The 25,854-nt window shown below is 48.2% G+C and overlaps 1 protein-coding gene and 1 long non-coding RNA gene across 2 annotated transcripts in view; one reads left to right on the top strand and one right to left on the bottom strand.

The window, feature by feature from the left end:
• LOC306805146 overlaps positions 1–25,854 on the bottom strand; it is a 408,612-nt gene that overhangs the window by 25,301 nt on the left and 357,457 nt on the right. The window lies entirely within an intron of this gene.
• The window catches only part of SGMS1 (sphingomyelin synthase 1), an 80,035-nt gene continuing 69,794 nt past the window's right edge, over positions 15,614–25,854 (top strand). Inside the window, exon 1 of the mRNA XM_079312532.1 lies at positions 15,614–15,788. The gene's annotated coding sequence lies outside the window, so the exon portion shown is untranslated. The remainder of the gene's footprint in view (positions 15,789–25,854) is intronic.

Raw genomic sequence — 25,854 nt, 5'->3', positions numbered from 1 at the left:
TGCTGGTTCCAGGGCTGGGGCAGCTCTGCAGGTGGGGTCTCACCTGGGCACAGGGGCAGAGGGGCAGAATCCCCCCATGCCCTGCTGCCCACACTGGGGGCTCAGCCCAGGGCACAGGGGGGTTCTGGGTCCCAGCTCTCACCCACGGCACCCCCAGGTCCTTCTCCAGGGCTGCTCCAGCTGCTCATCCCCTGGATTGATCCTGGGAGTTGCCCTGATCTAAGTGCAGCACCAGCACTTCTTCTTGTTCTTGTTGTCAGCCTGTGAGCCTCACAGAGCCGAGGCAGCAGGGAAGTCACAGGAGTGCTGCTGTGGGGACACCCTGGTGTCACCTCCCGACCACAGTCTGCATTAACTCAGGTGGCTCAGAGCTAAATGTCCTCCATTCATTTGGTGTTAGTTAATCTCCCTAATTCTCAAGTGAATTCCAACATGAGGGCAGAAAGCCAACCTAAGATCCCAAGGTTGTGCATCCTGCAGCAGCCCAGCTTCATGGTTCTGAAGCGGAGGAGCCCTGCAGCCACGGAACAGGCTGGCAGGGCCCGCTCAGCCCAGGCACACTCAGCAGCCCGGGGAGCACATCTCCCAGAGCCTGTCCCTGTCCTGGCCCGGGGCACGAGGAGTGGGGCTGGGCACAGAGCTGGTGGGAGGCTGATCTGCCATAGAGACAGGCAGGAAGGTGAAGGGGTGTGGTGGAGGCTCAGAGGAGGAGGAGGGTGTGGGCTTAGAGCAACTCAGCCTGCTTTTGGGTCACACCTGCACACTGGGAGTTGGTGTAGCAGCACATTATCTTTGGGAGTTCCTTGTGCACATTGCCTCCCACGAGGGTGTCCCTCTTCCCCCTGAACTTCCCTGGCTCACATGCAGCAGCTGGTGTTTGTGCTGAGCAGGCAATGCTGTGTTGTTCGTGCTGCTGGGTGGGATGGAGGCATCCAGAAATCCAGGCTCTTGATTCCCTGTCAGTTGGCATCACATCTCAGCTCACCAGTGCAAAGCCATGTCAGCAGACTGATGCTTGATTTAGGGACGCAATTTTGTACCTTGGGTGCCAAATCTCTTTAATCTGGGGGCACTGCCAGGTCCCTGCTGCTCCTTTTGAAGTGTGGACTCTTCGAAGGCACTTTTTGCTCTTCTGGGCAGTCCTTCACCTTCTGTGCATGTGAGTAGGGAGCAGTTTATTCTCACAAGGAAAGTATTGGGTTTTTCCATGGCTGATGCCACATTTTGGTTAGCAATGGGAGAACTGGAAAAAATGACACATATAATTATTGCTTTCTGCAGAAAGGGCTGAATTTAGATCCCATCCATGTTGTTATAATGGAGAGAGAGTGCTCCACATGCTCTCCCCTCTGGCACAGCACCATTTAAACATGTGTGACACAGACTGTTCTCCCAGAAAACACAGAAACCTCTGGGGATCCTAATTGGTTTGACCTCTTTGCAAGCAGAGTTTCTGGTCTTGCAGTGTGGCTTCACCCTGTGTGGGCAACACTGTCAGCGTGGCCACCCCATAATTATGTGGCTGCCTTTCTGGAACACGACAGGGCCTTCCAGTTCTGGAGCAGTGTGACCCCATGCAGCAAAACAGTCAGGCTGTGGAATGGCTTGGAGATTCAAAAACCCAGAGATAAATTCAGAAAGCCTCAAACCCCAGCCAAAATGGGTTTCTCCATGGAAAGGGTGCTCAGGCCTTGGCAGGGGCTGCCCAGGGAGGTTTGGAGTGCCCATCCCTGGAGGTGTCCAAGGAAGGGCTGGAGGTGGCACTCAGGGCTCTGGGCTGGGGACAAGGTGGGCACTGGGCACAGCTTGGGCTCCATGGGCTGGGAGGGATTTTCCAGCCTCAGGGGTCCTGGGATTCTGTGAACCAGCAAGAGCAGTTAATTAATTAATTAATCCAGAGCCATTCTTTTTAGTATGGTTCTGTCAGACAGAGTTTGGGCTTGGATGGCCCAAAGAAGAACATGGTAAGGAAGTTTGCTGACAGGACAAAACTTGACAGTGCCCAAGTACTGCAAACAAGTCAGAGGCAGGATGAAGTTTAACAGTGAGAAATTCTCACAGCAAGCAGGGATTTCTGCTGCAAACTCATCAGCTCAGGGGGACAAAGGAGGAGAATGGCTTGAACAGACCTGCAGATCTCCAGGCAGCTGGCAGCCCCTGGTGTGCCACAGCCACCTCAGGGCAAACAGGAGTTGGAGGCAGGTCAGAAGTGACATTATCAGGATATAGGAAGAGATTAACACTCCCCACTGTGGGTGGCCACAGCCACAGCCAGCTATGGGCAGGACTGCAGGGAAGCACTGCTGGGTGGTGCCCAGCTTCTGAGAGGACACCCAGATGGCTTCAAACCAGACATGAGTGAACATGGACCAGGCATCAGAAGAACTCTTGGGTGGAAAAGGATGCTTTGGGAGCAGCCTTCCAGCAGCAAATGACCCAGGTGAACTCAAGATGAATTCAGCAATCTCAGTGAGAAGGAGAAGGTGCTTTCACTCTGATGGCAGACACTGGGCTTGGTGAGATGGGATGTTTCCATCCTGTTCCCCATTCTTCTACTCTGCTCCCAAACAGAAGTTCCAGCCTGCAGCGCTCCTTTACAAACCAAGACAAAAGGGATGTTTTAGTAACAATAGTGTGACTTCCACTGACCAGTGCCATCCATCCCTGCAGGAAAACAGGGGAGGAAAAGCTCTGAAAGAGCTTCAGAAAAACTCAGTGTCAGGAGTTGGCATGAAACAAATTCAACTGTATCACGCTGCATTCAAAGCCACATCATTAAATCATTCAGGATGAAGGACTGGAAACAGGGGCAATTTGCCAAGTTATTCAGCAGATGTACAGCCACAGCTGGTCAGCAGCTTTCAAAAATTACCACAGTCACCTAAGACAGATTTTCTTCATGACCAAGGCAGCTTTTTAATAGATTCAGTAAACAAAATGTTGTCTGGTAACATTTCTCCTAATTCTAAGGTTGCAAATGATCCTTGTGATACTACTTTTCAATTCCTTCAACATTTTCTATTCCTGTTCAGAATTTTTATTTTCTTTTTAAACATGCTGATCACTCTCATCTACCTTATAAGAGTGAAGACCTTGCTAACTTCTGTCTAGTTGTAAAAGACTGGTTTATAGGGAATTATTTGAAGAAGTTTGGAGGCCATTTAACAACTATTCAAAATTTCTTTCTTGTCTGGACTTATCTGCCACTTTATTTTTTTCCAGGGGAAGTAGCAACTAACTGCTGCTCACTTTGCTTCTATGCCTGCTCTTCACTGCCCTGTTTTATGAAGTTCAGCTTCCATCTCCTGTAGACTTGAGAGATGGGGAGGCATTAGGAAGCCAAGGAAATCATTGTACTTGCCATTACACTCACCCAAGAGGAGAAGCAAATACTGAGAGTGAACTCCCACTTCTTTTAGTGCTAAAATGAGCACAGGTGCTTGTTCTGTCCTCCCCAAAGTCTGCAGCCATGCCAAAAATACATAATGGTTATGGATGCAAGGGCAGTCCATACCAGTTGTCATGCAATCATAGAATCATGGAATCCCAGGATCCCTGAGGCTGGAAAATCCCTCCCAGCCCATGGAGCCCAAGCTGTGCCCAGTGCCCACCTTGTCCCCAGCCCAGAGCACTGAGTGCCACCTGCAGCCCTTCCTTGGACACCTCCAGGGATGGGCACTCCAAACCTCCCTGGGCAGCCCCTGCCAAGGCCGGAGCACCCTTTCCATGCAGAAATTTCTCCCAATGTCCAAGCTGAGCCTGCCCTGGCACAGCTTGAGGCCGTTTCCCCTTGTCCTGTCCCTGTTCCCTGGCAGCACAGCCCGACCCCCCCTGGCTGTCCCCTCCTGGCAGGGAGTTGTGCAGAGCCACAAGGTCCCCCCTGAGCCTCCTTTGCTCCAGGCTGAGCCCCTTTCCCAGCTCCCTCAGCCTCTGCTGGGGCTGAAGCTCCTTCCCCAGCTCTGTTCCCTTCCCTGGACATGCTCCAGCCTCTACAGAAGGGTCCAGCACTGGACACAGCCCTCGAGGGCTCCCAGGGCAGCACCCAGCACTGGGCCTTGTGGAACCTCAGCCCACGGGTCCAGCCTGTCCTGATCCCTCTGCAGAGCTCCCTGCCCTCCAGCACATCCACACTGCCAGCCAGGCTGTGCTGTCTGGGAAGTTACCTCTCGGTAATTCTCACACTGAAATCTGTTCCCTGCACTCACACTCTGGTTTCAGCTCTTACATATTGCACAGTTTTTATGCTGCCCAGACAGTGTGGGTTGCAAACAAAACATTTCTACTTTTGAAAGGTTTCGCCCCACCCAAAGCCAGGCTGTGGCTGGTGGCAAGCACAGCATTGCAGAGGAAGTATATTGTTTTGCTCCCAGCTCTGGCCAGGGCTCAGCTGATCCTGTGTTTCAGAGCACAGATTCCAATAACGGGAATGGAGCAGCATGTCAGTCATCAGGCTCTTTCTTTTAGCTCCGTTAGCAGTTACACCACAAAAGGCAAATGAGCAGAAAGAGGCATTCAGCTGGAGCTAGCTGAGTCTTAGTCCTTTGTCTGGAAAATCCTTAACATCCCCATTGAGGACTGGGGTAACAAATTAAAAACTTTTGTCTGCTTGCCCCTCTGAATCAGCCCGTGTCAGTAACACTGTGAGCGTGCATAAAGGAAAAGGGAGTTGTGGGCTGGGTTTACCGTTCATTAAGGTAAAGTAATTTACTCTTCTTTACACAGGGCTGGAAAGGGCTGCCCAGTGCAATGGATCTGGACACAGTGGGGGTGGAGAAATGGTGTGCCATGTCCTGCTTTGGGAATGAATTTAGGTCCTGTGCTGAAAGCAGAAAGCTATGAAAATCATCTTATTTTCTTTATGTCTGTATGGAGAACCGACTAAAACTCAAAATTAAACAATGAATGGGATGTTTTACCCCTCCTCAGGATCCTTGGTTTGTGCAGGTCTTTGGTTACAGAGCAGTCAAAGCCAAACCTTTCCTGGTAGGTTTAGGGTTGATGTGGGGTAGCACACCTTCCATGGAATCACACAAGCACAGAATCACCATGGTTGGAAAAGGCCTCCAAGGTCTCCAACCTCTGATGGAACACCACCATGCCCACAAAGCCAGCAGCCCCAGGATAGACAGCAGGAGAGTTTAGGAACCCCCCTGAAACAGCCCATGAATGAGGGACCAGTGCAACACTGAATGGAAGAGATGGGAAAGCTTCCTTTGAAGCAAAACAGGGGAAGGCATTCCTCAAATTCCTGTTTGACAGGAAAAATAGCGACCCTGGTAAGTTTTCTGTGTTGTGGCTGAGGAACAAACCTCTGTGCACAGAAACAAGCTCCATGTGGGAGGTGCTGCCTGATAACATGGCCAAACCCCAGCAGTTTTCTTCTTGCTTTCTGTAGGAGCTAACAGGGGCTGTGGTGGTTTTGTTGAAGGCACTGGGCTTGTCCATTCAGCAGCCATGAACTCAAGCTTTAGAGCTTCACAAGCAGCAGTGTCTTTTTTTCATTCGCTGTTTTTATATCTGGGGAAACAGTGGTGTGTAGAATGGAAGTTGTATTTCTCTTGGCTTTCTTGACATCTACCCTGATTGAATGTCTGTTTGTTTCACTCCTGTCAGGATAAAATCTCTTATTTTTGGCAAATTTCCCGTGCTGGAAATCACTTTTATAGTTGATACGTTAATGGCACATAGCTGTGAATCGATTTTGTAAAACCTTTTACTTAAAATGCCAGGATAATAATTTAATGTTCTTGTCATTGGAGCTCTTTTTGCTTAGGCACTCCCTGCACTTCTTGAGCTGTGGATGTGAAATAAGGCTCAGTGAAATTTGGCAAGATGTGAGCAGCAGCATTAGCTGTACAAAGTGTTAGTACCCAAACCCATCATTTGGGAAATTTCAGTGCCTCTCCTCCATAAGGGCTGTTACACATGTTCACCATATTAACACAGGAACCTTTGTGGAAAATGTTTTTCAGTAGACCCACAACCTGTGACTGTCGAATAAATTTGCTTGTGAACTGATTCTGTGTAAAAAGGGAGTATTACACCCATTTATCATAATGAAAGGAATTCCTTAACCACTATGGAAAACAGCCACCTACAATTATCACTCAGTAATTTAAAATGCCAGTTGCTTTCCTTTCTGACACCATCTATGCATGCAGTAAAGGTATTTAATGATCACATGCTGCATTAACAGGATAGGAAAATTAATCCCATCCAATATAAAAGTATAAATATCATTAGCTGAACCAATATGAGTGTGATGTTCTTGGTGAGTGAGTCTATTTTTGAGAAATCACGGGGTAGGAATAAGATTAAAATAAAAAAGAGGTGACACTTGGCTCTTTGAACTGTAAAATATTCCCTTTTCCACTAAGAGGTTCCTTTCATAAAGCCTCTGGTTTAGCCTCTCTATAATTTCAGCCTGAGAAAAACTTCAGGGTTGAAGCAGACCCTCTGACTACAAACCATGGAGTGACAGGACAAGGGGGAGTAGGTGTGGATCAGCTGTTAGGAAGAAATCCTTCCCTGGGAGGGTGGGCAGGCCCTGACACAGGGTGCCCAGAGCAGCTGTGGCTGCCCCTGGATCCCTGGTAGTGCCCAAGGCCAGGATGGACCAGGAACAGCCTGGGACAGTGGGTGGTGTCCCTGCCCATGACAGGGGTAGAATGGGAAGAGCTGTAAGATCCCTCCCAACACAACCCAAATCATTCTGCGATTCTATGTAACCAGTGTTGCTTAATTTTGCAGAAAAACTTTATAAAGGAGCTGAGCTTGTGCCACCCTTAACATTTCCCCAGACCACCAAGACTACTTAAACTTCTCCTAAGGTAAATTAATTCAGTTGGGCTTAGCCAGAGCTGTTGTTTATCTCATGGAATATTTTAAAAGCCAATCTGTTCCCTCTGTTGGTGTATTTTTACTGTGATTTAAATAGGCACAGAACAAAACACTTGTGTGTTTAATGGGCTGTGTGTTTAAAGATCCTGCCCTGCCTTTTCTGGTCCTACCAAAGCTGCTGATGGCATCCTGAATATCCTTTTGCAGCTTCTGCAGTTAACATAAATCTTCCTGCTAATGAGCAAGGGTGCTCCTCAGAGTTTATTTAACCAGGAGAAATGCTGATTGCATTTGAAACTATCTCACCATTATGATTTTAAGCTCTAGATGTTTTGCACAAGGAAAACACACTTTGCAAAAGCCTGATCCCACCAGCCAGGGGCAGAGATCTCCTCCTGGAGGCTTTCTGACTCCTGATGCACACTGGCATCTGGCTGCTGAGGCAGCAGCAGAGTCAGAGCACCCATTCCAGTGCATGTGGTTGGAACAAGGGCTAATTCATTCCCAGGGACAACTTTGAACTGACACAGAAAGTCAGCGCTTCTCCCCACTCAGAGAAGCCAGCTAATTCTTCCAAGGCCCTAGAGCATGGTTATTTTTAGCTGGAGATAACCATGGGCTGTTAAACACCCAGAGAAGGGAGAGTCCTGCTGCAGCAGCTCTGTGTTCCATATGGGCCTCCACATCTGACTCCTCATGCCCATTCCTGTGGGAACTGCACTTGCACAACGGCCCCCAGGGCATGGAGATAATAAAGCTGTTGTCACCTCATCATCAGTGGGGTTTGAAAGAAGCCAGAGAAGAACCTTTCCAAGGTAACAGACTTGCTGCTACCAAGCAGATCAGGGCCGGAGGCAACCCCACCTATGCTCCTTTTGGCTTGGGGAGAATGGTTCAGCAAATCAAAGGCAGGATTTGGCCACTGATGTGTTTGGATACAGTAGATGGCAGACCTTCAGTGGAGAAAAGTGTTCTTTAATCAGTATCTTTTACTTTATCACCATTAACTCTGTCATGCTAATACAGTGTTACTGATTAAAGATCCTGAGCTTCCTTGTAATAATACTGAATTACTGTCAGGATAATGAGATTTCCATTTCTAACCGTCCTGTTCATGCCATCCAAATCACATCTGCATTCATACACATACCCAGCAGGAATTATTCTCCCTTCCTGCATCAAAAATACCATGCTACACTCAGCTAACCAGCTTTCCCCTGGTTTAGTGCTCAGTTCAGAGCTATTATTATCAGCCCTGGGTTATTGCTGCTGTGTATTTAAACAGGCATTGAAGGACATTTGCAACTCTTGGTGCACAAGGCTGAGCTCTGAGGGACATGGGATACTGGGTGACACCAGATAAACTATTTGTGCTTATTAATCATGTTTAATAAACCCCCCTTGCACCAAGGGTGCTCCTGCAGTGGTGATAATCACACCCAGTGATGGTTGAGCATGGAAATCAAATTGCTGCTGCAGAAAGTATAATTTCCAACCTGAACAGAGACAACAAACAGCAATGCCACCAAAAAAGTGAGAACAACAAAGGGGATGATGGCCAGGAGGTCTGATAGTGAAGGCAGCACACTGGCAGTGGCATTTGATACAACCCTGTGACAATCCCCAGCTCCAAATCTGGACTCCAGCACAGCCCATCTAACGAGAGGCATTTCAGCTACTTACAGCTAGTTTGAGGGTGAGGATGCTGTGTTAACCTGAGCTTCGGGTGACCTCTCATGATGGCACCTCCACAATCTGCATTTTTATCCAAAAAACTCAGGGCAGCCTCTCCCTTTGCTGGCTGCCAGGTCACCTGGGTGTCACAGCACCCTCCAGGACAAAGCCCAAGCCTTGGCTGACTCCAGGGGCTTCACATTTCATTTTGTTCCAGCTGTCTCATTCCAAATCAAGAGCACAACTTTTTTTGTGCTGATCTCTGATGTTTAAACGTTAAAAAGATGGTGATTGTTATGAATGACATAGTAGCCTTTCCTAGATGTAAGTTCGCCTAAAATTGGATCCAAGCTAATGCAATTTCAAGGAAACATTCTCTGCTGTGATCTCCAAACAGAGGCCAAACACACGTTACACATCCTCTTTTATGCTCCTCACAATATTAGCCCAATTTGCAGAACAAACACATTCAACCCTCAGCCCTCGGGCCGTGACCCGTGAATAACACCGCTAATGGGATTGTGCTCCACACAAAACTGCCGCTGGATTTGATGGGAGCCGCTCCACCTCCCGCCTTCTTCCCACTCTCCCTCTGCCATCCTCTCCTCTGAAAGGCTCTCTGAGCCCCAGCTATGCTGAGCCACCAAGTTGCTTTGAGCTGCCTTTTCTTTCTTTAGCAGAGGTGGAAATGGCATTTTTTTACACTTACAAATTGTGTGGCCACGCTGAAGGCTCAGCAGGAGTGAGGAGGCTGTATCATTTTGAGTTTTCTATGGCTTATACTACTCTGCAATCTCTCTCAAGTCCTGTACTCTAGCTCCACTTGGACTTTGGTGCTAAACCTTCAAGTTACTAACATTTGCCATAAAAATGAGAACCTTATCATCAGCTTCTCCTCTTGTTTCCTCTCTTCCTAAAAGCAGCACCAGATTATTGTATCCAGAGACTGCTGGGGGGAAAACTGTAGAAGCCCCAAAGCTGGGAAAACGTTTGGTGCTTGTCCTCACATGGAGAACCTTATGCCCTCAAGGTTTATTTGATTTTATGTATTTATCAAGCTGGTAAGAGGACATCCACCTGTTTTTTTCTCATGTTTCCTTGAAAGGATGAGAGGATCCAGTCAGAGATTTATTCTGTTTCAAGGACAGAATCATAGAATACACAGAGTTGGAAGGGACCCACAGGGATCATCAAGCCCAGATTCTGACTGTGCACAGACACCCCAATAGTCTCACCCTGTGCCTGGGAGGGCTATCCAAATGCTTCTGGCAGCCTTGGGGCTGTGACCATTCCCTGGGGAGCCTGTCCAGTGCCCCAGCACCCTCTGAGGAAAGAACCTTTCCCTAATACCATATCCTTAATTTCCCTCACTAGGCAGCTTTTACATGATAACTTCTAAACCCACTTAGCAGAGGCTCATTCTGACGTTAGTCCTGTTATCAGAGCTGCAGTCACTGGGAACAGGAGTTTGTTTCTAAAATATAGATCTTTTTCTTTCTTTAGGCTGGCTTGAAAGGCAACTGCTGCCCCTACAGGGAAAACCGAGAAAATCCAGTTTGGGAATGAAACTCGTGCCCTCCATGGGTGCCAGCGCAACAGGAGCACAGAATCCCGAAACTGTTTTTTGGCAATGGAAACTCCCAAAATCACGTGAGGTGAAGGACAAATAGAGGGTGTGATGTGAAAAACCCTCCAGGATGGGATCCTGGGACTGAGCAGGAAGGAGAGCTGCCACTGGTGACTGCAACATCTCTGGGCTCAGCAGAAACAACACAGAGCTTCATGGAGCCTCCAGGTATCCTTTTGCTCCTGCCCCTTGGACACCATGGAGATGACATGGTCCAAAGCCAGTCCCAAGGAAAAAATTCTTATTCTTACAAATTCACTGTTAGCCCCTTGCCTCAAGAAATTTGCCTCTTCCCAGCCTCTGCCGTGCTGCAAGCTCAGCCCTGAGCACTGGCAGAGCCATTCCCTCCTGTTTTCCCAGGATTTCAGCATGTTGCTTGCAAAATATACCTGCTGGCAAAGTGAAAATAGGGAGCATCCGCAAGGTAATCTCTCTTGAAAGCCTGGAGCTAATCAGGCTTCCCTGAGTCACTGCAGAGCCACAGCACTGCTAAAATCCCACCTTGGTGCTGCTGATTTCCCAGAGCAAGGCTTTCTCCTTCTGACTCCTGCCTGGAGAGGTAACTGAGCTTTAATGACTCTGTAATTAATGCCTTTTGGGCTGCTGGACCTGCCCGAGCATGCAGGCTCCGGTCTGCAGGGAGGAGGATGCAGCAGTGCCAGCTCCTGTCCAGGCTCAGCTGAGCCCTGCTGGTGTGTCTGGAAAACCCTTCTGGGGATAAGCACAGATTTTCCAAGGAAACAGGCACGCTGAGACATGCAGCACAGCAATGATCCACATCCACTTCACGTTTCTTTATTCACAGCTCATGTAAGGGGGGTTAGAAAAAGCTTTTGGAACGAGCAGCACTGGCATGGTGGGAAAAACGTAAGGGCTGCAGCACGCGAGGTGTTGTTTGGGTGGGAATTTCAAAGCAAATCAGATCCAAACTCCTGCCACAGCAGGAGCACGGAGGAAACGGCCCTGCGGAGCTGCTGCTGTAATGCTGCTGTCCCTGTCACCTCGTACCACTTGTGACATGGAGAGGGTGGCACCGTGCCCTCCTCAGCCAGGCTCCTCCTTGTCGGCTCAGCAAGAGGGCTGCAGAGCACATGCTGGTACTCAAGGGGGTTTTTGCAAACACCATTCTGCATGAAGGGGTGCTGAGCAGCCAGGGAATGCCTGGCAGGTTTTGACAAGCCTGGGAGGGAGCAAGTGCTTGGTCCTTGGGAGAGGAGGCACCGCCAGAGTCAGAGACAGGGAGAAAAAGGGCTGAGGGATTTGATCCACCATTCTCAGGAAATACAGCACTTTCTGGAAATGGCTCCTGTCCCTAAGAGGACAAGCAAACCCTGTTAGCAGCAAGGGATCAGCTCCATCCCACTCCCAGCCCCATGGCTACTCATCATCTCCAGTCCCGTGGGAGCTGCAGCTTTTATCCCACAGCTGCTTTTCGGGATCCTCTGTCACCCTTTCATTATCCCATGGGAAATGCCTGCATGGTGCAAAGGAAATGCTGTATGGATCCACTGAAGGCACAGAATGGTGGAGCCCTGGGCTGTCCTGTTTCTAGTCCTGAAGCCCAGGACATGTGTCCAGTCCTCAGGATTACCTGGGGAGAGCACTGCCCAGCCCAGCCAGGACACTCTGCTTCCAGAGGGATGTTCAGGCAAGGCAATGACAGCCTGTGCCTCTGGAAAACCCACTAGTCCCACCTGGGAAACTGCTGGCTTACTTTCCCCTTGGAATTGTCTTGTCCTCCTTCTTTTACCACCTTCTACATTTCTTTTTCATTTTTCTCTCTTCTTCTGTTTAAGTGGGGAAATGTTTTTTGCCCTCCCTCTGTTAAGAGTTTCTTCTTTTACTTCCAATTTTGACGCATTTTCCCCAGACACGTGCTATTTTAATCAGAAGCAGCCAGCCATTAAAGCCAGATTAATTAAAGAAATGAGTTTACGTATTTTCCTAATGATCTGAAACAATCTTGCATTTATAATGCTGTTTGTCTGCAGCCCCTCACTGCTTAATATCCCTGATCAGAGAGGATGACGCCACCTCGCCATTAATCACTGCTTGAATAACAAAGTAGCTGAATTGGAATCTCCTGCATCCTTTGGAAACAGGGATTTTGGCCTCTTTTCCCATTTATACTGCAGCTAGCAGCCCTGCCCTGCAGTTCCTTAAAGCCACAGCATGTGGATTCGCTGTGCTCTGTTCTCAACTCCATTCATCCTGTATATAATTCTGATTTTTCGCTCTGCTGCCTTGTTCTGAACAGCCTTTGCTACCATCAGGGGACAGGGACAAAGCCCTGTGGGACTCTACACATTTGGAGCAACGACCTCTCTGGCTGTTTCTATTTCTAAGGCTTTTAAAACCATCACAGTCAGTACAACCCCATCAAACATCAGGGTTTGGTGTAAAGACACTGAATTAATGATGTCATGGGCGGTCAAAATGATACCAAAATGACATTGCAAAGACAGTGAGTTGATGATGCTGTTTGGTGTAAATGGTGTCATGGATAAAGGCACTAAATAAATGATGCAACCCACAGAAATGATGTCATAAATACCAACAGTGAGGAAATGCTGTCATCAAGTGATGGCATCAATGATGAGTACAGGGTCGTTGCTGCCCTCAAAGAGGGACCTATGGATGAAGGTAACTGAAATTTGACTGAAGTTAGTTAATATTAGTTCATTAATAAAGTGTCAGTGTGCTAATAGCCAACATACCTTTCTAAATAAAAATATCTCTTTGAGCGAAACATCATTAATTTAATTATTGATCAATGCCTAATGATTATGACCTGTTAGCATTCCACTATTGATCCATTCACATTGATTCTGATTAATCAATTTATTCAAAGCTCCAGCAGGAGCTTGGAATTTCCCCCCACACTTGGGATTGGTTGTAGCCAGGCAGGAAAAGCTGTTTTCAGGAACAGAAGTGGCTCAGCAGGATTAAGCCCAGGCAGCAGCCCACAACAGCTATTCCTAAGCCTCTTGGATGGTCCTTTGTCATTCCCAACAGGGAGGTCAGGCTCCCAGGGAACCAATTTGCACAGGCTTCAGGTTTGTATTATCTGCTGGAAAATGCCCCTCCTGGGGAAACAACCCCAGAAAGGGGGGATTTATTGTACAACTACCCCGAGGGAAGCGCCAACAACATTAATCCTATTAGAGCATTAGTGAGATGGGATGGCAAGAGACGATAGTCAGGAAGGAACAGCAACCTGCTGGAAAGGAACCCACTTGAGGCATCACACAATGGGAGCAAATGGAAAAATAAACTGGAATTGGGATTGCCAAACCCTCCAAACACTCCACTGCCCCACGGGAGAACTCCCAAAAGCCTTCCCTATTCCTAAACTCTTCCTGGTGCAACCAGGCTCATGCAAGCCAGCCTGATCAACCTGGGAAAAACCAGAACAGAGCTGCCAGTATTAGATCTACTCACAAATAAATCCCTCCTCAGGGATGAGAGAATCAAAGCTGTTGGCATCTGGTGTCCCCAGCACCATTCTCCTGGATTTTTCCAGAACTCTTCTCCAAAGCCATTCTCTTCCATCTGCATTTTCCCTCCCAACTACCACACAGTTTGCACAAGGGTGAAAGCTGTTGCCTGGTTCCTGAGGTCAAACAAAACTTGTCTACTCTTCACCAGCACTGATGAAAATCTGTGAGGAGCTGCAGGTCACAGCATATCTTTAAATAATTCCCAAGCTGGTTCTAAATTTGAGTTTTATTACACAGAGAATTTTCTCTCAGAATGTGCCAACTCCATTTTCAGGAAGTGCAGGATTTGATAGCTCTTTACAGAGGCCCAGGACACCACAGTGTTTCACCTGTCCCAGTGTATAAATTATAATTTATTCAAGTTTAATTCCTAATTTTGCTTGGGTAATGTCTGCCATCACTTGTTGATTGGGATAACTCACAAGGGGTTGGTTTTTTTTTCAGATTTTGTTTTGTTTATATGCCAATATCAGCAAAACATGTCTCCTGCTCAGTGCTACTGAGACACACCGGTACATCCAGCTCCTCCCATGTGTGTTGTCATTTTCCCATGCCTGGGAGAGGGGGAGCTGGATGTGTGACTCTGCTATCTCCACAATCTCCTGGCTGGAAAAAATGCCAGAAATATGGGAAAAGTTTTAATCAGACCTTGCAGATCTTCCCACGCTGGGGAACAGACCTTCAGGGAACCAAGCTCAGCACATGCAGGATCCCCTCTGTGGGCACCAGGGAATGATTTTGACCTTTTGGCAAGGAAAAATCCCAGTTTTGTATAAGAAGTCACAATTTGTGAAGCGCAAGGTTTGAAATGGGTGTTAGTGCTCACGGAACAACACTTGAGCCTCTTTCTACCTGGAGATGGTGACACCTGAGGGTTGCTCCTAAGCTAAATTGTCCTGTGACTTTATTTTAAGTGAGTAACAACTGACTCCTCACATCTCCAGAGCTGGCAGAGGACTGAAGACCAGTGACCAGTAGAGCTCCTGCAGAGTGAAATAAAGGCAGATAGCAGAGTTTGCAGGAACAGCCTACACTCTGGTTTTGGGGATCTTGGGACAGGATGTGTTCACCACACTACAGGATCACGAGGGAATTCTCCCCCATATCCCATCTAACCCCGCCCTCTGGCAGTGGGAAGCCATTCCCCCTTGTCCTGGCACTACATGCTCTTCTAAAAAGTCCCTCTCTGTCTTCCTTGTAGGTTTCCTTTGGGCACTGGAAAGCTGCCAGATGGATTTAGGATGAGAACTCACACCTTGCTACACATTACCTGCTCCGAGCAAGCTAAACTGATGATGGAATTTAGTATTTTGGAAGCACTACATTTGCTCAGAAGGGTTTGGGGTAGCTTGAGGCCTCACCTCGAGGGCTGTGTCCAGTTCTGTCCCTCCTGGCCAGAGAGCCGTGGAGACGCTGGAGCGTGTCCAGGGAAGGGAACAGAGCTGGGGAAGGGGCTGGAGCCCCAGGAGAGGCTGAGGGAGCTGGGAAAGGGGCTCAGCCTGGAGCAAAGGAGGCTCAGGGGGGAACTTGTGGCTCTGCACAACTCCCTGCCAGGAGGGGACAGCCAGGGGGGGTCGGGCTGTGCTGCCAGGGAACAGGGACAGGACAAGGGGAAACGGCCTCAAGCTGTGCCAGGGGAGGCTCAGCTTGGACATTGGGAGGAATTTCTGCATGGAAAGGGTGCTCAGGCCTTGGCAGGGGATGCCCAGGGAGGTTTGGAGTGCCCATCCCTGGAGGTGTCCAAGGAAGGGCTGGAGGTGGCACTCAGGGCTCTGGGCTGGGGACAAGGTGGGCACTGGGCACAGCTTGGGCTCCGTGGCTTTTCCAGTCTCAGTGATCATGTAAAACACGGCGAGCAGCGGAGGGCTGTGGATCGGGATGTGAGGTTAGCAATGGGGATGCGGATTGGAATGGGGGTGTTGAGGCGCAGCGCTCCCCGTCAGGGAGGGCCGGGCACAAGATGGCGGCCGCGATGACACGGCGGTCACGTGGCGAGCGGTGCCCCCGCCCCGCCCGCGGCCGCCGCACGGGACACGGGAGCGGGGTACTGAAAACGGGACACGGGCAGCGGGCTGGAGCCGCCGCACCGCCCGGGACCCGCCCGGCGGCCGCACCACCCTGCCCGCACCGAGCCGCGGCTCCGCACGGTGAGTGAGCAGCGACCTAGCGGCCTCCGGCTCAGCGCAGGCCCGCGGGTGGCGGCGGGACGGGACACCGGCAGTGACAGCGGGGACGCGGCCGCCGCCGCCCCGGCAGCGACGTGCCCCGGGGCGTTCCGGCTCCTCACGCCGGCGGCGGCCCCCGCAGCCCCGGGGGATGCGCCGAGAGCTCCGGCCCCCGCAGCAGCGGAGGCTCCGGGGGGGCTCCGAGCTGCCCAGCTCGGGGCTGTGGCAGAGCCTTGGTCCCGCAGCACGGGCCGATCCGCGCCGCTCGGCCCCGGCGAGGTGCGGTCTGCTCGGCTTGGCAGCGCCGGCACCCCCAGCTGGGGGGCTGCAGCCCTCGGCAGCTCTGTGCCCTCCCGGGGGAGCTCTGCGTGCCCGGGGCGGGGGCTGCAGCCCTGGGGTGCCGGGGAGCTGCGGGACCCAGCTCGGGGGCTGCAGCCCCTCAGCCCCAGCGCCAGGAGAGGCTCTGCTCCCTCAGCCTGGCCAGTCTGTCCCTTCCTGCCCAGGGTCTGCTCCTGCCTGCCCCAGGCGCTCTGTGGGCACATCTGGCCCCCTGAGCTCAGCTGGGAGTGTGGGGGTGAGCCCGGGCCCCTCATCCTGGGGGCTCCAGTCCCTCTGCTTGCTGGGATATGAAGGTGGGATTGCTCCCTGCTCCTAAGGAAGCTGGAGGCATCTGCCGTGAGTGGGAGCAGATCCGATCCATCCCATCCCATCCCATCCCATCCCATCCCATCCCATCCCATCCCATCCCATCCCATCCCATCCCATCCCATCCCATCCCATCCCATCCCATCCCATCCCGCTGGGGCTGAGGTTTGTGGGGTGGTGAAGGGGTGATGGCTTTGTGCCCCTCTTGGGTACAAAACGGGGATGGAAAGGAGAGACCTCGCCATCACGGATACCCCGGGAGGAGGGTGTGCTCCCTGTTTGCTCCTGGAATGGCTTGCTGATTGCCTGGCTGCAGTATTTGGATTTTTCAGGGTGTATAAGGCACCGGGCTGTCTTTGTACTGTGTTCCTCCTGGAGGCCCTGTTTTGATCAAGATTTCTAATTTATTCTGTCTTGTGTGAAAACCTCATTAAAGAGTGCTTCGGTGCCTTCAAGGCACCATAAATACACAGAGAGAGGATGGGAAGAGGGAGGAAAAGATGATTATTTGTAAAAAATGGGAGCTCTGCCATATTGACAGGGTGCTGCTGAAGCTTGCTGATGCAGGCAGCCTCTCCTAGCAGAGCAGCATTGGGATGTCGATGAACGTCCTCGTGTCACTTTGGCTGATGGTGCAGCCTGGTGTGACAGCAGGATTTGTACTGATGCCTTCAGACTGCCTTCTCATAGGTCCACATGGCTGAAAATGCTTTCTTGTTGGCTTCCATGCCCAGCTGTGAGCCAGTGCAAAACACAGAACCAGTACCAAACACAGAACCAGTACCAAACACCTGGCTGAAGTCGGTGATCTTGGTGGGTTTGGGCTTGGCTGTGTTTTTTTGGGGAGTGGATATTGTAATGGAATTGTATTCTGGTTTGTTTTGTGTAGTGTTTTGTGTGCGTTAAAATTGCCCCAGCTTTTTGAAGTTGTTTAGAGTTTGGAAAGAGAAGGCAGTCCCCCTGGCTGGTGGCAGACAAATGGTAAAGGCTGCTTTTACAATATGGGTAATATGCCCCCTTAAATCCAGAGAGATTGCTGTGATTGTTTTGAGTTTTTGGGTGTGTGGAGCAGAGCTGAATTCAGCTCAGATGGCTTTAAGCTGTGCTTGTGATCTGTGCAACAAATGGTGATTCCCAAATTATTACTCTTCTTTCTCCTTCCACATTATCAACCTGGGAACTGCATCTCTCATGTTAATTAGATTTTGATGTGACATTTATAAATTTAATAAATCCAAGTAGGTGGGTGATTTTCAGGACTTGGAGGTATTATGCATATTATTTGACTGTTGAGAGTTAATGGTTAAAAGTGATTTGTTGTTTTCCATGGATCTCATTGCTTCTTTCAACACTCATCAAGCTTGAATAGGTGCTACTTTTAATTAGATAATTCTTGAGTTCCCTTGAACTGAACCCATGCACTGTGGGTGATGGTGACTTAAACATTCTTCTTTCTTCTGGTTGCTGCTTCTCTGCATCACTCAACATTGGTTAATTGCTGCACTAAATATGGGTGGCCTGGGACTTACTCAGATTTAAAAGCAATTTCAGCCTGGCCGTAAGGAATGGTTGCAGAATTAAAGACTTTTTAATTGGGGCAGCAGGACATCCCGTGGAAAAAAAAAAAAGTGCTCAGAAATAATCCAGACCCTTGTTGGGGAAAGGGTAATTTGTTGTTTGTGTAGTAGAATAAATCCATATAGCATGATCAAAAAGCAAAGGAGTGTTGCACACAGGCCTGGGGCTGCTTTTGCTGGATGTGGCACGAGGTCCCCATTTCCTGGGGTGGTTTGCAGGGACTTGTGCAGGGGCAGGAAGGATTTCTAAGGCTGCCCAGCCAGGTAGGTCCAGGCTGTTCTTTGCTGAACAAAGCAGAGTGGAGCAGAGCACCTGGATGCTATTTCAGTCATGATTCAAGTGCAGCACATTAAACCCAGCTGTGCAGGGAGAAAGTGCTCTGAAGTAGAGGTGAGCTTAAAATGAGCTCAAAAACCTGAGGTTGTTAGAGGTTTCTTGGCTCTGATGGTCATGAACTGAGCTCCCGTGTACTGTCAGTGCTTTCCAAAGGATTTTGGTGTCCTTGGAGGCCTTTTGGGCACACAGAGAGGGGCAGGAGCCCTCTGGAGGGCTGGTGTTCTGCATGGAATCTCCAGCTTTTAATTCGTCTTGACTTCCCAAAGTGCGTGGTGTGACATCATAAGGTTAATTATTAAGTCCTATCCCCCTCCTTCCCCAAAATGCTGGGGGCAATGCAGAAAACTGAGGGATGTGTGAAACCTACCAGCTTTTTTGGATGATTTCATCCCAGTCATATTTTATTATTTTGAAAATCTGCTTCGCAGAGGCAATGTGTGGTGCAGGTTACTTTGCCTGTTCATGGATTGAAAGAACATCATCCTAATAAGCTGTAACTGTGTAGTGGGGCTTGGTGGAAGGTGTCCTTGCCCATGGCAGTGGGGTGGAAAGAGATGGTCCTTGAGGTACCTTCCTGCCCAACCATTCTGGGATTTAAACATCTCTAAAATTCCTTACCTGTATTATTTCTGGTCTTATCTAATGTGGTGTTGTAGTTGAGGGGAGAAAAAACACCCAAATTCTTGAAAGTAACCCATGAGCTTTGTTTGGGTAATCCTGATCAAGAGCTGGAAAGAAAAAACTTAATTTTGGAGACTATAAGGTGTTTCGTAAAGAAATGCAGTTACTGCTGTTGCTGGGCTTTGCAGTGGACTCATCCAGATCAAGGGGAGCAAATCTAGAGTGGGATGGATGTCCTGTTGATGTTTCCTTTGTGTGTTGCTGCAGTCCTGCTCTGCTGTCCAATTACACATCCATAATCAAAGAAAACCACTAATAAATCCTTATTGGGAAAGCATCTTCTGTAGGTTTTGCCTGTGCTAATTTGCTTAGATTTAAATGCACAAAATAAATCTCCCTCCGCTTAGAACCATGACTCTAACACTTTTTTTTTTTTTCTCCCTGACTTCCCAACCTGGTCTGCCTTCTGTCTCCCTGATTTTGAAACTGATTGAAGGTAGCTTTTTTTCTGTTTAAATGGAAATAAGACAAAGCATATTACCAGTTGTGGAAAAAAAAAAAAAAAAAAAGGACTTAAAGTAATCTCTGAATCTAGTAGTTTGGGTTTTCCCAGTGCAGGAAAACTGGCAGCTTCCTTAGCAAGCTGGGTGAGACACAAGGTGTGGTTGCAGAATTCCTCAGGTGGCTTTGTTTTACTGGCTTTTTGGGGTGCTGTGGGCACTGTCATAGCCTTATTAGCTGTGTGGGACAAGGCTTGGGAATTTTATCCCTGCTCTCTGTGTCTGGAGAACAGCACACAGTGGGGCTGCATTGCCTAAGCCTCCACCAGAAAAAGTAGGAAGAAACAGAAGTAAAACCAGGGTAAATCCTGTCTTAAGGACTGAAAGAGCCTTAAAATTGCCCCTTTCTGGACAGGTGGATCCGGAGAGGAGAGCTTTTGCAGCCTTGGCTTAAGTAGGATTTTTAATAGCTGTCATCTCCTCCTGTCCACTGCAGTCTCCTTTAATTTCATTTACTAAAAAAGAGCATTGCAATTGGGAGTGTTTTACAATTTCCCTTGCTGGTCCATTAGTGTATTAGCTTAACTCCGTGTGTGTTGAATGCCACTAAATGTCACTTGCAAATTTAATGTTGGGAGCACTGAGATTTGTGCTAATTGAATTTAAAGTCTTATACTTGAATTTGTTAAAATGGCAGAGTCAGACAATTGAAATGTTTTAATGGGAGGATGGAGGAGTACTTGCAAATCTGCTCTTGTGAGCAAACCCAACAGTGCATTTGTGCAGATGGAGGGGGAGACCCTGAGCAGGCAGATCAGTGTTTGATGGGGTTTTACTGTCCCCTTACAACGTGGTGACAGCTGGCAAAATCCACTGTGTTGAAAGTCTTAATGCTTGACTGCTCTGGGTCATTGTTGACACCAACTTAACCTTAAATACTTCTGTAAAAATGGTAAAGATTGTAGAGCTTTTCAGTTCAATTTAAATTTCTGCTTCTCCAGACATAGTTTTAGGCACTGCTGGAGAAAGGTTAATTGTTTGGGCTGTTGGTATTTAAACTCAGTTGTCTTTGTCTGTCTTCTGGAGTTTTTATTCAGGACATTAGCAACTTCTGCACTTGAGGATTTGTTGTCTGGGGAGAGGCTGAAGGGGGGTAGTGGTTGTTCAGGGTTTTTTTGTTTGGTTGATGCTTTCATTTGTGTTTTTGTAAAACAAAAACTGTGGCATTAAACACTTCTTTATTCTTAGCTTCAGCCAAATACTGAAGGATTGGCTATTTGGATATAGACACAGAAAAGCAGACCCTGCTGCTGTGCTTTTTGTGAGGTAAAGTGTTAAAGAAATTACCCTCGATTGGAAAAGAGTCATAAAGATTGGTCCTTGGCTTTCCAAGCAGTGTAAATCTGTGTCTCCCTAGATAGCACAGTGCTTTTAAGGAGTTTGTCTGGAAACACTTCCATTAAATCTCCTGACACCAGGCTTTGACCTTCTGCCACTGAGCTGGCATTTCATACGGGCTCCTGGCATGAGCTCTCCTGCCACTTTCAAGTAAAATCTTATCAGGCAGTGAAAAGTTTGACTCTGCAGTCGAGCACCGTGCCAAAGCTGTAAAAGCCCTATTTGTACACAAAATGGATTTTTGCTTGCTAGGAGGGCTGGGATAGTGCTTCAGTAACTGCAGGAATGGCTTTGAATCTACATAGTAATGAAACAGCTCCATCTAAATCCAGCGTCTCCTGCACTCGCAGGTCTGCTCTTTGTCTTCTGCATGGAGTTTTACGTAGTCAGGTTATATTGCTCTGGAAAACTTTGTCAGGGAAGTTAATTTAATGCCGTTTGAAAGGCTTAAAAATGGCTCTGCTGTTAGGATGATGAAAAAGACCTTGAAAGCGCCTTGAGAGCAATTGCTGTCGGAGTTCCTGCTTGGCCATGCGAGTGCTGAGCTGCTCCCAGAGCCTTCTCCGAGGAGCACTCCAGGGTGTCCTTCAGTGCTGGCAGCCACAAATCTGCCCACCTCTGGCAGTGTCCAAGGCCAGCTTGGACAGAGCTTGGAGCAACCTGGGATACTGGAAGGCAGAGAGTGGAATGGGTTGGGTTTTAAGGTCCCTTCCAAGCCCAGCCGTTCTGGGATTCTGTGATACATCAGGGCTGAAAACCCACTTGCTTTAACTGGGAAGGAAAATCCAGCACTTGTGGAGCTCAGGGTGAGCTTTGGGGGTGCCAGTGGCTGTGGATGTTGGGTGTCTGGGGAGTACATTTTTAGTGGAATAAGAAAGCAAAGCGGACTTAGGGGAAGGGAGAGGACCCCATGTTCCAAAGGGCTGAAGTTTGGGGTGCTCAGCAGAGGCAGCAGGGGGGAGGTGATGTCCAAAGCAGAGCTGTGAACAAGGGAAGAATGGACAGAAAAGGGTGAGTGCAAGCATGTGAGGATCCCTGCTTAATGACTCGACAGAACACATTGTTCCCTTTCCCCGAGTACTTTTGGGATGTCAGGATCCGTATTTAATGGAATCGTGGTTTTATGGAGGCTCTCCACTCTGGGAGAAGCTTGTCTTTGCTAAAAGCAATACTCAGTAATGGGCTGAGGGTTCTTATCTACTCTCCATGAAACACTGCAAAAAACTTACTTTGCAGTAATGACCAATTACCCACAAATTAACAAAATTCTTTGTCAGATATTGCCTTTGTTTTTTTGCCTGTGCAATTTCCTAATTCATTTTTTCTTGCTTTCAAAACATAAATGGATGGGTTATCAAAGGCCATTTTAAAAACAAAAACAAGGCCCTAAGCACATTTATCAGAAAGGGATTATTTGTTCAGAATTTCTTTGCCTGCAAGAAAATGAGTGTCTGTGCTGAGAAGACACAGACCCATCCAGCCACGTGCCTCGTATCCAAGAATTATAATGTTTTTTGGTAGGGAATGCCAGAATTCAGCCATGGGTTCAGGAAGTGTTAGTGGCTGGGAGAATACTCGTGGAGATGACAATCACTGGCTAATCCATATTACTTCCTCCTCTGAGCAGGACTAACCCCAAAGAAATGTCAGGTTTTTCAGAGTCCTCTTGGGGTTTGAAAATGTCCAAGGGAGGAGATGGGCTGCTTTGGAGAGGGTGGTTCTATCTTGTGTAGGGAGATCACCTACAAGCTTGATTCAGAGCCAAGGGAGGAACCTGAGACCCAGATGAAATTGGATACAGGTGCACCAGATTGATGCACTAAAGGCCATTAGCTGCTTTCCTGTTCGTGCCTGGCCAGCTGAGTTGATGTTTTTAATGAACTACTCCTTAGATATCTTAACTTCTGACTGCTGCTCCTTAACTCATGGTCCATCAGAGCACAAGTGAATTGATCAGCATCATTTATAACTGTCTACAGGGAACTTTCCTTGGCCACTTTATTGAGTGGCTGCCAGTCTAAAATCCTTTTATGATTCTTCCTGTTAGGCTTCTCCTTTGCTAATATTGTTCTTAATGTAAACAATCTCCTGTAACCTCTTAACTTTGTAATCCCCTTCACACTGTAATTGTGCCTTAATGCTGCCCGTTTGCAGTTGGATATGAGCAAATATTTAAAATAATTGTCCACTCTATAAAATGTTGGTTGACTTCATAGATTGTTTTGTCTTATGTTTGTTAACTCCTCGGGGATCTTGTTTCCATGTCCAGGAGATACATTTAGGTCTTTCTAAGGTAAGAGGTTGGAAAGCCGGCTGGAAATCCTAGGCAATGTTGTATTTCTTCACTTGGTTCCACTGTTATGGCTGTGTGTTGAAATTCAGCCTGCAGGATGTGATGTTATGCAAATAAATTAATGACTTGTGTTTATTTGAAGATTGGATAATAACCTAGGCATGGAATAATAACCAAGGGAGAACTTGGCCCTTCTGCTCTAAGCTTCCCAAAAGTTGTGTTGAGGTTAAAGCTTTGCCTGTCTCTGTCCTGGTGCACTTTTCAGCATGAGTGTTATGGGGTGGGAGCTTTGTATTCATGCAGAGACACCCTGACACCTTGCAGAGTGGCTTGGACATGGAACTCCCAAACTTGGCAAGGTGCTGGTTCCAAGCTCTGGGCTCATGCATGTGCAAAACTCATCAGAGATGAGCTTGAAGGTCCCTTCCCACCCAGGATGGAACCATTCTGAGGCTCTGTGTTCACTGGATTTCCCAGCCTGGTTGTCGCTGGGGTGTCCCTCTGTCAGGGAGTGGTTGTGGTGGCAGGGTGGCTTGTGGCAGGCAGAGGCTTCCCACCCTGGCACCCAGGGGAGGAGTGAACACCTCAGAGCTGCAACCTCTGATCCCTATCACTGAATCTTTGCTTTCAGGCTCAGATTCCATTCCCAGAGAAACCCAGGGTTGGGGTACATCTCTTCCAAGTGAGCTTTCTGGGCTGATTTAATTCATGGCTGTCAAAGAGCTGTTTTTTCTTCCCTCACCTTGTCTTCACAGTCCCAGTTTGCAGCATTAAAGGGTGTTCCACGAGGTTTTGAGAGGTGCTCTGTGGTTTGCCTGGCAGGGTGGGGCTTATCAGGAGGAAAATAACAGCACTGAGGGAAACAGCAGCACAGGGAGTATCAGTAACGGGCTTCTTTCAGGTCTGGGTCATGCAGAGCATTAATGACATTTTCTGCACCCCTACAGTGGAGTAACTTCTGCAGTGACTCTGTCAGCTGTGTCAACAAAATTTGTGTTTGGGACTGATGTATTGCTGAGTTTTATTTTTATTTAAAAACGAGAGGCAGCTGAGGGTCTGCAGTAGACTGAACTGAAGTGGGTCTTGCATTTGTTGGAAATAACTGGAGGAATCTTGCTGGTGGTGAATAGCCAGTGCAGTGACAGGATATGTGCAGACAGCTGGAAATGCTCAGACTTGCTTGCTTGCCAGTACTGTCCTGAATTAGGATAGTTGGGATAGAGCCCAGTGCAGCTTGTGGGGTGTATTCCAGTGTGACATTTGCACACCAGACCCTGCTCAGTTAGTGCTACTCACTGTAGGAAAGAAGTACTCAGGCATGATGGAGTCTCTTTGCCTAGGATTGCAGGATTTGGGGGTGCTGGAGCAATGTTTGAGTGCAGAATGGTGGTGTAGAGTTGTTGCACCCTTTTGTGTTGTTGAAGCGGCCCCACAAACTTCAGCTGGAAGGGAGCAAGTCCATTATTTCCACAGACACTGCAAAGAGAAAAGTGAAGGATTTGGAGAGCTGAACATGCTGATCCTGCTGTCTTTATAGCCTTTAAAGTGGCAAAGAATTAAAGTAAATAAAAAGAGGAATGGTTTCTGTAGTGGCTTCTCTGGAGGCAGTATTATCTTCTAGTTCTGAGGATTTGTTTCCTTTCCCAGTCTGCTTTAAAAACATTTCCTTTTTCATAAAAGCAGTGAATTATACTCCATGGGCATTTATGTGAAGGGGACTGCTAACCTACTTATTTTATTTGGGCTGTGCTTTTTAAAAATGAAGTGTTCAAGTCAGGCCCTTAGAAGACAGATTGTCCTGCCTGATTGTCTTAAGCAAAATACCTTTCTGGTTTTAATTGGGGTTTTCATTGCTATGATTTACAGTGGCAGGGTGAGGGCAGCACCGTTCCTGCAGTGCCTCAGACAAGTGGGAAGAGAAGGAGAAGGAGCAGAGCTATTCCTTATCTGGACACTTTCTTAGGTGCTTACAGAGCTGTGTACTTAAATAATTCCTCCATGTAAGTGTTGATGTGCAGCAGAGCGACACGGTTTTGAGCACCACGTTTAATACAAGGATTCTCAGCGTGACTTAGCAAATATTGCCAAGCTCAACTTGCCACCTCTGGTGCTGCCTCTTGTCATTGGAGTGAAGGGAGGTTTGTGCAAGGTTCAGAAATGCAGCTAAAACGGGACACTTTGAAATCACCTCTGGGCACAGTCCTTGTGGCTCTCCTGGACTGGAGAACTTGCTGTTCCTCCCTGTCCATTCCCACATCCTTATGTCCATTCCCATCTCCTGTCCTGTGGGCCCTTTGGGAGCCCTGCACTGCATTTGGGGGTTTTGGTAAAGTGAAAAGGGGGGAGAATTTGGCATTTCAGCACCAGCTGCCTTGTCATCCACCCTCTTTATGTGTGCTGTTCCCTGTGCTCAAAGTGCAGGAATATTGTTCTGGCAAGCGTTGTCAAACTTGGATTCTCCTGTCATGTGCAGATGCAATGAATTTCCTAGAAACTTCAGGGAGGGGATGAAAGTGATGTAGATAGTTTGTAACAACTGGTGATTCAGTCATTGAAGCATAAACTGGATTTTTAATGTGCTGAAGAAGGAAAGAAAGCCTGGCTTGGTAAAGTCAGCATTAGAAATTTGGTTAGGGGCTGTGTTGTTTTCTCTTTTGTATTACAGTTTGTGGAGAAT

The sequence above is a fragment of the Erithacus rubecula genome, assembly GCF_903797595.1.
Source record: "Erithacus rubecula genome assembly, chromosome: 9".
In the NCBI taxonomy this organism is placed as follows: domain Eukaryota; kingdom Metazoa; phylum Chordata; class Aves; order Passeriformes; family Muscicapidae; genus Erithacus; species Erithacus rubecula.
The sequence above is the reverse complement of the archived record's forward strand: the minus strand, read 5'-3'. Positions and strand labels throughout refer to the sequence as shown.